Source organism: Lepidochelys olivacea (genome assembly GCF_965140295.1).
Source record: "Lepidochelys olivacea isolate rLepOli2 genome assembly, chromosome: 2".
Lineage (NCBI taxonomy): Eukaryota > Metazoa > Chordata > Testudines > Cheloniidae > Lepidochelys > Lepidochelys olivacea.
The window spans coordinates 68,425,378-68,437,866 of record NC_140412.1 but is presented as its reverse complement, the minus strand read 5'-3'; positions in this window follow the sequence as shown (position 1 = coordinate 68,437,866).

Here is a 12,489-nt window from a genome sequence, read left to right as displayed (position 1 = left end):
TCCCTGCTTTCTCCACCCTCCTTTCTTTAATCCATCCCAAATGCTGTCTAATTTAAAATGATTTATACTTAGTCAAATAGCACATGTACCATGAATTTTCAGTATGTAGTCAGTATGCCAAAATCTGTATAAAAGGTAATTTTGCAAGATAATAGAACAAAGGAGGAAAGGAAAAAGGTGTAAAAGCCTTTTCATGCTTGACAAAATCCATACATCACACTGTCATTTTTTCTTTGCTCAAGAGCTTTGCACAAAAGAATGTTGCGTTCACCCAATAAGACTCAGACTTTATTTCAGCTAATTTTTATTTCTTTCACATCAGCCACCGTTTATACAATAGTGCATCTAGAAAACAAGAGATTTATAATATCAGAAAAAAACTTCATCTAATTTTATCCTGCCATATGCAGATGTTTGCATTATCAGATGTTTGCATTATTCAGACTCAAACTGAGATACAAGTAGTATCTAACGGCATCCAGCTAATCTTGTTATAAATCACAATCACACCTAAAGAAAATGAAAAATATATACATCTTGTGTGAAAACCTGGCCCCACTGAAGCCAAGAAGAGTTTGGCCCTAATGACTTCAGTGGGACCAGAATTTCAATCATTCCTAATTTATTGCTGTTAACTGTTTTAAGTTACTCACACCTTATATATTTGTGCATTAACATTAGTTAGTGTAACATTTCAAATTATACATATAAAATTTGTAAAGGTGCCTTAGTGATTTAGGAACCCAAGTCCCATTTCCAAAGTGACTTCGGTACTTAGAAACCTAGATCTCAGTGAAAGTCAATGGGATTTAGACCCCAAGGGCCAGATTTTAAAGATATTTAGATGGCTAAATATACAGACAGGCACCTACTGAGATTTTTAAAAACACCTAACCAGGTTAGGCACCTAACTCCCATTGAAATCAAAGTTGTTTGAGGTGTTGTTGAAGCTGTGTTGGTCCCAGGATATTAGCGAGAGAGGGTGAGTGAGGTAATATCTTTTATTGGACCAACTTCTTAGTGGTCCAGTAAAAGATATTCCCTCACCCATCTCTCTCTGTTGAAATCAATGGAGGTGTGCCACCTATCCTGCATAGGCACAGGCCTAGATTAAAGAATTTTGGGGCCCTGCGCAGTGTGGAAATTGATCCCCTAACCACCACCTTCCATAAATTAGCAAAGAGCCCCTGCCCCAAGCCCTACCCTACACAGAGACCCTCAAATGCCTTCCCCACCCCACATTTACCCCCAAAACCCTCCACATGCCCCCACCCCACATTTACCCCCAAAACCCTCCACATGCCCCCACCTATCCTTACACCCCCTCCTCACACCAGCAGCCCTGACATACATCGCACTCACCGCAGCCCCCAACACCTCAGCCCCACCAGCCACAGCCCCAATTCTCTTCCACAGACCCTATAACTCACCTCCAGCATCTCCCACTTCCCCCCCCCAACCACAAAATCCACAGATGCCCACCACTCACCCCACAGCCCACCAGCTCATCCCCAGCCCCTGATCCACTGCCACTGGGACTTTCCTGGCCTCTCAAAGTGACCTACCCTTCTCAGCAGTCTGTTCCTGTCCAGGGCCAAGGAGGCTCCTCCTGCTCCCAGATGCCCAGCTCCACTCCCTGTGCACTCACATGGCCCTGGGCCTCTCAGGTTTGGCCTTGCTGCCCTTCCACCATGATGCAGGAGTGGCCGGATCAAACTTGAGTGAGTGTGTTACGATTTGGCACATGAAGTCACAGCATCAATCAGATTTATTTTGTTTTTCCCCCATCACTGCCTCCCTGCCCCAAGACCGGGGCTCTCTGCAAGTGCACAGAGTGCAGATGGTGTAGGATAAATATGAAATTAAAGAATTAAGATTAGCTTTAATTTGGTTAAGGAAATATGTGTGTTGTAAAGAAAGGCCCTGGCTAGCAAGTAGAAGGAAAGTCTTCAAAATAATGAGTTATAAGGCCAGAAGAAATGAAGTAGGGAGGATGCCTGGTGTGATGAAGTGGGGATTTTCCCTTGTTATGTTGTATATAAGTCTTACTGTTGAGCCTATGTGAGTTTTACTGTTTTGCATGAATTTTGTATGTGCCTCAGTTTCCCTTTGTGCTGCACCAATACCTCGGTGGTAGGAATAGGGGTGTGTGACTTTGGCTGAGACCTCTGGGGCAGGTGAGGCTGCTCCAGTTGTCTGCATGTATGCTATAACCAGTGCCCTTCATAACCCGAGACCGAGGAGGGCGATGCAACCAGGTGACTCTTTGCCCAGGAAGTGAGACAAAGACAAGGTGGAGCAGCAACGGGGCGTGTATGTATGTATGTATGTATGTGTGAGGGGGAATGTCCGAGGTCGGGTTGCTGGAAGCTGGAGTCTGCTTGGAAGGGACTGGAAGAGGGTGAATCCAGGGCTTCTGGCCCAGGACTCCCCAAGATGGACTTGGCTGAAAGTCACTGATTTCTGTGCTAACAAGTTCTGTCCTATGTTGTGTTCCTGTCAACTAATAAAACTTCTGTTTTACCAGCTGTCTGAGAGTCACATCTGACTGTGGAGTTGTGGTGCAGGGCCCTCTGGCTTCCCCAGGAGCCCCGCCCAGCTGGACTCACTGCAGGAAGTGCACAGTATGGAAGGGGATGCTGAATGCTCAGAGGTCAGACCCAGGAAGGTTGAAGCTGTGTAAGCTTCTTGCCCTGGTGACAGTATGCTCGGAGCGAGAAGGCATGCTCCCCCAGAGTCCTGACTGGCTTCATAAGGAGTAGTTCCAGAGCATCGCCCGGTGTCTCCATGACACCTGGTTCAAAGAATAACTATTGAAATAAGGACAGGTTTCAGAGTAACAGCCGTGTTAGCCTTGATTATCATACACATTGTAAGGAGAGTGGTCACTTTAGATAAGCTATTACCAGCAGGAGAGTGGGTTTGTGTGTGTGTGTTGGGGGGGGGGGCGGGGAGAGGGTGAGAAAACCTGGATTTGTGCTGGAAATGGCCCAACTTGATTATCATACACATTGTAAGGAGAGTGGTCACTTTAGATAAGCTATTACCAGCAGGAGAGTGGGTTTGTGTGTGTGTGTTGGGGGGGGGGGGGGGAGAGGGTGAGAAAACCTGGATTTGTGCTGGAAATGGCCCAACTTGATTATCATACACATTGTAAGGAGAGTGATCACTTTAGATAAGCTATTACCAGCAGGAGAGTGGGGTGGGAGGAGGTATTTTTTCATGCTTTGTATGTATATAAAATGATCTTCTACACTTTCCACAGTATGCATCCGATGAAGTGAGCTGTAGCTCAGGAAAGCTTATGCTCAAATAAATTGGTTAGTCTCTAAGGTGCCACAAGTACTCCTTTTCTTATTGAAATAAGGGGAAGTTTCTAACAAGGAGACGTCTGACCAATAGGGATGACTGCAGATGGTTTGAAATAAGACAAAAGCAATCTGTCTTAAAAGGAGACAATATGAGCCAGCTCACCCCATATACCAGTGTTATCTTAAAAGTAAAGCCTAAATAAACCCAGGTGTAATGGAAAAACTGCTGGTCATACAGAGAAGAGGCCTTGAGGGAAAAGGAGGTTGTAAATCTTATCTGGATTAAGTAAGGCTGAATTGTCTCAAATTGTTTTTTAGCTAAAGTCAGTAATTGGCAATGACACAATTTGTTTGTTAAAGGTATAAAAAGAGTTATGAATTTGAGGGTTCTTTGTCAGACCCTACCTGATCATGCTGGAGCACACCAGGATAAGATGGTTTTCCCTAGGTCTGGCCTATTTGTAAGTATACTGATCACATGCTTATGAATACTTCATTATTATATTGGGTGTAGTGAGAGCTTATTTTTAGGCTATCGGGCATGTTTAGAGCAATTGTATAAAATACCATTTGGCCTGTGGACTAAATATAGGAATTTATGGTTAAATGAGTGTCTGGGGGACTCATATTAATATTAATAATTCTAACACTTGAGTTAATATGGGCCTGTTTAGCCACTTTTGAAAATCCCATTAGGTGCTTCTCTACATCTTCAGACACCTAAATACCTTTGAAAATCTGTTCCTGAAATGCCTAAGTCACTTCTATAACAGGACTTAGGCTCCTAAATCACTTTGATGCATTTGAAAATGTTACCTCAAACCTAATTTTGGGTACTAAAACAAATGTTATGTCTGCATCCAGTGTATAATTTTTTTCAGAAAAAAAAATTAAAGAAAGTTTAATAGAAAGAGTCACTATTTAAAAATTGATAAGTAGCTTGTAAGTTATGTTGAACTAAATTGTTTCATCAGGCCTCCATTGCCTTCCAGCTAGGGGCTGGTCAAATTCCTGTGAGGAATTCAAGTGTTATGTTGAAATGTTTATGAACTGGTGAGAGCTTTCAAGATGACCACTATCACGTCCATTAGTACAGTCTCCAGGAATGAACAGAGTGCAAGGAAGAACTACATCCAATGTGGAATAACATGGCAGCACTGGCTGTGCAGGATGTTATTCCTAAGAAATTGCTACCAGTTTAAACTCTGGCACCTATTGGAAGGATGTAAAAAGACTAGCCCCATCCCCCTTCAGCCAGTACCTTGAAAGAATGCAAAATAAGTGAAGGAGACCAGCAGACAGCTGAATGGATCACACATGGGTTGAACACCAGCCACTCATGAACTATAGCCTCAAACCTAAACCTGAATTTCAAGGGAGCTCAGATTTGAACTCACAGATCCAGACAAACCACTGGTTTCAGAGTAGCAGCTGTGTTAGTCTGTATCCACAAAAAGAAAAGGAGTACTTGTGGCACAGTACAGCTGTAGCTCATGAAAGCTTATGCTCAAATAAATTTGTTAGTCTCTAAGGTGCCACAAATCCTCCTTTTCTTTAGACAAACCACTGTGGTTTTGTTCCAGATTAGATCCAAAAATCAAAGTGGGCCAATTTTCTGGGTGCAGTTCAGATGTGGTAGAAATCTGGCAAGAAGAAGGATTATTAAAGCTTTCCTCCTTTTTACGATGAAGACTAGCCAGAAGAGCTCACCAGATTTCAGTGCTGTCAGATTGAACCCAGCCCCCAGCCTAATCTGGATATGGATCCCAACACTGCCTTGTCAGCCCATCGCATACACAGGCGATAGAAACATGTGCACCCTCTGTCACTCTGACCAGCATCTGCTTACTGTGTGTTCTGGAAAATTCCAGCTAGAAGAGTTCCTGCTGCATTTGCTTGTTGTTTTAAGTGATAGCCTCCAGTCATAGTACAGACAATTGTTCTCAGTAGTAGCACAAATTCAGCTTTACCTATCATAGATGGATATTATGTTATCTTCTAATCAAGTCTCTCTCTAGGTTTTTGCTGCCCTGAGTAAATCAGAAAATATAATTCCTCACTCAGCCCATGGTCATTTTACATTGACTGTCCTGAAACATTTGCTGTTCTACCAGAGGATCTTCCTTTTACTATACCCACTATCCAAGGACTAGATATGTCTCCTCTACAGATGGATGGTGGTGGGACAATCTTTTTTCCCTCTCTAGTGAGGCTACACCTATAATTCGAAATTCAGTTCTGGGCACCTCAACAAAAGGTGAGCAGACCGGTGGCAATTAATCGGAGGGATTCCTGAACTGATTTAGGAGCTGGTTTTGAGGTATCAGAAATGAGTAAAAGAACTATGCACAATTTGGGTAAAGGACAACTAACTAGTGGAGTGGAACAAAATAAACATACAGTATTCACATATTTGAATGGTGTAAATGCCAACAAGACAAAGGAACTTAGGTAGTTAAAAGTGGTTGTTACTAGGAATTTAAGGATAAAAATTGAATAAAGGACAACGTAGGCTGAATATTTGGTAAAACTGCCTGATAGTGAGATCCACTTAGATGGTGGAATAGCCTTTAAAGAGTAAGATATGGAAGTCCCATTTGAAAGTCTGGATAAAGCACCAGTAAAATACTGTATGCTGATATAAACAGCATTGTTTTGTAGAGAAATTGAACAGTCTTATTTTGGAAACGTTATGAAAACAGATGGAGCTTTGAGTCATTGCTGTTAACAAGGTGGCTGAGTTGAAGGAGGTATAACTATTGAGGGTTGAAAACAGGGCCGCCTCCAGGCACCAGCTTTCCAAGCAGGTGCTTGGGGTGGTATTCAGAATGGGGTGGCAGTCGGTGTCCCACGGCGGCAATTTGGCAGCAGCTCCGCCGCTGTTGAGTCGGCGGCAATTCGGTGGTGACTGCTTGGGGCGGCAAAATTGGTAGAGCCACCCCCGGTTGAAAATAAACACAAACAGAAGGAAGGCTAGCAAAGCAGCACTGCACTGACTAATTCAAAGATTCCAGGAGCATCACCAGAATTAAGGAGCTTGTACTGCAGCACCGAACAGCTTAGCAGATTCAAGACAATCCAGTGCAGAAGCTGGGCAATGTTCCCATTTCTGAATGTAGGCCAGGAATGTTACACAAGTATGAAGTGCAAGATGGAGGAGGAACTAGACATCTCAGATGGAAACCAGGGAAACCAAATCTGACATATCACAAATAGAGGCAACAGCAAGAATAAATAAAGGTCAAAATCAGTGAATTTAAAAGGGTTCTCCCAGGTGCAGGGAGAGAAGAAGCAGAAATCCTTTGACTACACGTGCAATTACTGCCCTTGCACTTGGTCAAGTGTTGTTCTCCTGCCTTACAACACAGTGAAAGAAGATCCAAGAACTATTTACGGTCCCTTGGAAGGAGATCCTGCCAGTAATAAGAGTGAACCGAGCAAAGGGAGGATCTCATTGTAGGCATGCAGATTTCGTAGCACTATTTGCCTCTGCCTGTCTAGCTCTAGCATTGCTAATTGAGAGGAATATTAATGCAATTGGGTGAACTAAACTTCAAAAACCAAAAGAAAACAAACTGTGACCCTAAGAAGAGCAAAAAAGAGGCAAAAAATCATCAATAAGGAACTAGACATATTTGTACCCCCTTTAAAAAATCCCCTGAAATTGTAACAATGAGAAGAAACAAATGAAAGCCTTCACAGCTCCGACTAGCAATTTAAAGATGATGCAAATATTCACTTCCAAATGACCACAACTCACATACTCCTTCCTGGCAAACAGAGGAGGCTCCAGAGACATGCAGCACTCTCAAGGGCCTCAGAAGAAACAGACATTCCTCCTTAACCAGGGAGGCCGAGGGACAAATTCAGATTTGGTGTAAAATAGGTGCAACTCCATTAAAGTCAGAGACAGTGATGTTGTCCATACTTATGCTAGGTATAAATTTGCTCCAAGTGTTTGAAGAAGTTGGCCAACCAATGGGATTTCACAGTTAAGAAAATTTAACATATCTCATTCTATATTTTGTATTCTGAGGATGGGCTAAAAGAATGAGCCTTGGATGGTATTATTGACTTAGTGTCTCACCCCTCAAAAGAACAGTAAGATAGAAAAAAGGATACCAGAAAATATCCCTTTACCTGCATTTCTGGAATCAGACAGTGATGTGTTTGAAAGTGAGATAGCTGGTGACTCACTTGCATGATCAACACAAATGGCTCACTGAAGATCATATGATTAAACTGATTCCCCTCTGTTATGAAAACTTAAAAGGTTCAAATTAATTCAATCAGGAGAAATGTAATCACACACACCAACTGCAGAGCCTGTGATATATCATCAGAATTAGCAAGTGATTTAATTCCTCCTCTCAGAACTCTAATCATGTTTTTCATGTATTGGAACAGTCTGTCCTTCTAAACTCACTACAAATAGAAACTGATGAGTTAGTTCAACAAAATGAGTAGCCAGCCTACTTACTGTATATTTTGAAATCTAAGCTAATTATAGTAAAATTAAAAAAAGAAAAAGGTCAAAATTGAAATGAAGCTTTTTGATTGACCCAAACTTGTTTTGGATCATCAGTTTTCAAAAAATTTCAAGATTTTGACTTTTTCTCCCAATTTAGGATAGGAACCCTTTTAAAAATCTCCATCCCCCGCCCGCTCCCCCGCCCCCAGGATGGGAAAATGGTTGCCCACCCAGCTCTAGCTGACACTGTGAATGCTCCCAACCTTCTGCTAAAATTTGTGATTTACTTCAGGGCAAGAATATACATTTACAGTCTACGAGTGAGATAAGATATTTGTCTTCTAAGTTAATAGTTAAACAGATTCCTGTGGATGTGACTGTCAAGATTTTGGAGGACTCTGAAAATCATTAAAAGTTGTTTGTATTTTATATGATCTGTGAATGATTTATGTAATAGGAATATGACAACTTGATTTGTTATGATAATAAAAACTACTGTTCCATCATTAAAATGGTTTTATGATGTAGGTGCCACTATCTAAAGATGAGGTAGGAGCAAGTACAGCTTTTACCTTTTATAGCCATTATTGTAACTTGTGTATTACCAAAGGGTGCAGATCAACTTTGTGTGTGTGTGTGTTTTTCCTGATCTGTGTCACAGAATCATAGAAGATTAGGGTTGGAAGAGACCTTAGGAGGTCATCTAGTCCAATCCCCTACTCAAAGCAGCACCAACCCCAACTAAATCATTCCAGCCAGGGCTTTGTCAAGCCAGGCCTTAAAAACCTCGAAGGATGGAGATTCCACCACCTCCCTAGGTAGCCCATTCCAGTGCTTCATCACCCTCTTTGTGAAATAGCTTTTCCTAATATCCAACCTAGACCTCCCCCGTTGCAACTTGAGACCATTGCTTCTTGTTCTGTCATCTGCCACCACTGAGAACAGCCGAGCTCCATCCTCTTTGGAACCCCCTTTCAGGTAGTTGAAAGCTGCTATCAAATCCCCCCTCACTCTTCTCTTTTGCAGACTAAATAAGCCCAGTTCCTTCAGCCTCTCCTCATAAGTCATATGCCCCATGCTCTAATCATTTTTGTTGCCTTCCGCTGGATTACCTTCAATTTGTCCACATCCCTTTTTTAGTGGGGGCCCCAAAACTGGACACAATACTCCAGATGCGGCCTCACCAGTACTGAATAGAGGGGAATAATCAATTCTCTCGATCCGCTGGCAATGCTCCTACTAATGTAGCCCAATATGCCATTAGCCTTCTTGGCAACAAGGACACTCTGTTGACTTATATCCAGGTTCTCATCCACTGTAATCCTCTCGTCCTTTTCTGCAGAACTGTTGCTTAGCCAATCAGTCCCCAGCCTGTAGCAGTGCATGAGATTCTTCTGTCCTAAGTGCAGGACTCTGCACTTATCCTTGTTGAACCTTATCAGATTTCTTTTGGCCCAATCCTCCAATTTGTCTAGTTACTCTGGACCCTATCCCTACCCTCCAGAGTATCTACTCTCCCCCGGCTTAGTGTCATCAATGATCTTGCTGAGGGTGCAAGCCATCCATATCATTAATGAAGATGTTGAACAAAACTGGCCCCAGGACTGACTTCGGAGAGACTCCACTTGATACCGGCTGCCAACTAGACATCAAGCTGTTGATCACTACCTGTTGAGGCTGATGAATTAGCCAGCTTTCTATCCACCTTATAGTCCATTCATCCAATCCATACTTTTTTAACTTGCTGGCAAGAATACTCTAGCAAAGCTTTTGATACAGTCTCCCAAAGTCAAGGTATATCACATCTACCACTTTTCCCCATATCCAGTTATCTCATCATAGGAGGCAATCAGGTTGGCCAGGCATGACTTGCCCTTGGTAAATCCATCTTGACTGTTCCTGATCACCTTCCTCTCCTCCAAGTGCTTCAAACTGGATTCCTTGAGGACCTCCTCCATGATTTTTCTGTTCTGTCTCTATTTGATATTTTAATCCATTGTTGAGACTACATAGCTGTCAGTCACTGGTTGATAACAGCTTATGGGGGGCATAATTTGTCATGCAAATTTAGTACATTTTATGTTAGACTCTTATAATAATGTGGCTAATTTAATGGGGGCAATCACCCAGCTGTTTGTTTCTATGGTATTTATTACCATGTCTACCTAGTAAACTGGTGTATGAACACTTGTGTTTAGAAGTTTGTTTTATAGTTGGATCAAACTACATATGGGATATGGAAGAGATATTTACCTTTATTTTTATGGTAAAATTATGTGGGTAATTATTATATTCCACCTGAAAAGGTTGCTTGTACCAGTGAGAAACAGATGTAAACTAGCCATCCCCAGAAACCTTAGTGGCTGCTTCTTACCTTTTACAAAGCTTTTTCAGAGTCAGACACCTGATCCACTGTATACTGCTGAATGTTGAAATATTATTTTGGTAACCACATTTATAATTCCTCCCTGCGCTCCTCTCTAGGTATGGAGAGTACGCCAATTGCTGCATGCTTCAGGGGGCTAACACACGTATCTCTGTATTACAGGTTCTGCTTCTGCTTCGAGATGGAATGCATCCTCAGGAGTGCAATGCTGGAGCAGGGCCTGTGTTACTTTGAGAGGAAGAACCAGAACTGTGGATAGCAGTGGAGGTTCCTCACACCTTTCCCACACTACCTGCCATGCGTGGGCCAGCCACAATAAGTAAAGTACGTTAGCAGAGATGCTCTTGCATTTGTATTTTCTCCAGTTTCCCGCCAAGCCCAGGAAGTCTTGTTCCTGTGAGGAGGCCTGTGCTGGATCTGAAGGTGGAACACATTGTTGCCCCTTTGCTGAGCGGACACAGATTCTGAGGCACTGTAGGTGATTTGCCTGTTTTGAGCAGAAATTGGTGATACCTCATCAGGTATTAGTGTAATTTGTAGAGCTTGTTGGAATTTTTTCCCCCTCCTTGGAAAATTTGAAGCTGTCAGTGAAAAATCAAACCCCAAAAGTTTTCATCTGACAACCAGAAATGTTGATATATAAATGCTTCCACGGTGCTCGTGGGAGTTGTAGTTCAGGTGCCTGATTCACCTGGGGTTCCCGAGCCAGACAATCTCTCATGATGCCCCACAGCCTGGGACTCCCATGATGCACTGTGGTGGATCAACAAGAGGGGAGATCATGATGACTCATGGGAGATGTAAGCTGGCAAGTGAGCACCATTCACCAAAACAATATTGTATCAAGGCACCTGTTCCTTGTACCCACTTTTCTTGCTGAATATTAGTAGGTGAATTGTTTCTTATATCTGATTCTCACCACTTCTTCTGCATTGAATTAGCAGTGTCCCCAGAGTAACCATTGTCTCTGAGGACCTGAGTGATCTCTGAAGAGAAAGGGAGTAACATAAGCTTGCAGCAGAGTGCGAATAATGGGTTTTCTAAAACCAGAAACTATTTGAAAGATACATACTGCGGCTGGGAACAAGGAAAAAAATTAAGGACAGGAAAAGGAAGGTAAGCAATAAGAGAAAAGCAGGCTCAGACTTCTCTGAAGATAGAAGCAAACCTGCAGCCATACTACAGGAGATGTGGAATCATAGAATATCAGGGTTGGAAGGGACCTCAGGAGGTCATCTAGTCCAACCCCCTGCTCAAAGCAGGACCAATCCCCAATTAAATCATCCCAGCCAGGGCTTTGTCAAGCCTGACCTTAAAAACTTCTAAGGAAGGAGATTCTACCACCTCCCTAGGTAACGCATTCCAGTGTTTCACCACCCTCTTAGTGAAAAAGTTTTTCCTAATATCCAACCTAAACCTCCCCACTGCAACTTGAGACCATTACTCCTTGTCCTGTCCTCTTCTACCACTGAGAATAGTCTAGAACCATCCTCTCTGGAACCACCTCTCAGGTAGTTGAAAGCAGCTATCAAATCCCCCCTCATTCTTCTCTTTCTTCTCTTCTGCAGACTAAACAATCCCAGTTCCCTCAGCCTCTCCTCATAAGTCATGTGTTCCAGACCCCTAATCATTTTTGTTGCCCTTCGCTGGACTCTTTCCAATTTATCCACATCCTTCTTGTAGTGCGGGGCCCAAAACTGGACACAGTACTCCAGATGAGGTCTCACCAATGTCGAATAGAGGGGGACGATCACGTCCCTCGATCTGCTCGCTATGCCCCTACTTATACATCCCAAAATGCCATTGGCCTTCTTGGCAACAAGGGCACACTGCTGACTCATAAGAAGATAAGGCCTAGTCAGTTACCCCTCCCCCTAGACACTCCAATCCCAGACATATGCAGAGGAGGAATGCCCCCTTCACGCACACATATGCATATATAATCTGGGGGCTCCTGGACCCATGCAGCCCCATCCTTACCCCAGCCAAGTGAGCTCTGGGGGGAGGACTCCAGGGCAGAGCCAGTTTGGGATGATTCAGAGACATAGCCAGCAGGACCAGACACAGAAACAGCTGCAGCAGGGCCCTTTAGTCTCTGATGATGTCATCTGAGTTCTTTTTCACTTAGCATTTTTTCCTGTTCACTGACTAGCTGTTTGTTCCAACCTTCCCCATTCCCAGTCTCTTCGCCTCAGCATAACTCTCACTGCCCTCCATGCTCTGTTTTCTTTTCTTCCTTCCCCACTTACCAACCTCCCTTCAATATCCCCTCTACCTTTACCTTCCTTTTGTTCTGCCATTCAGCTAATGCCCACCCAACA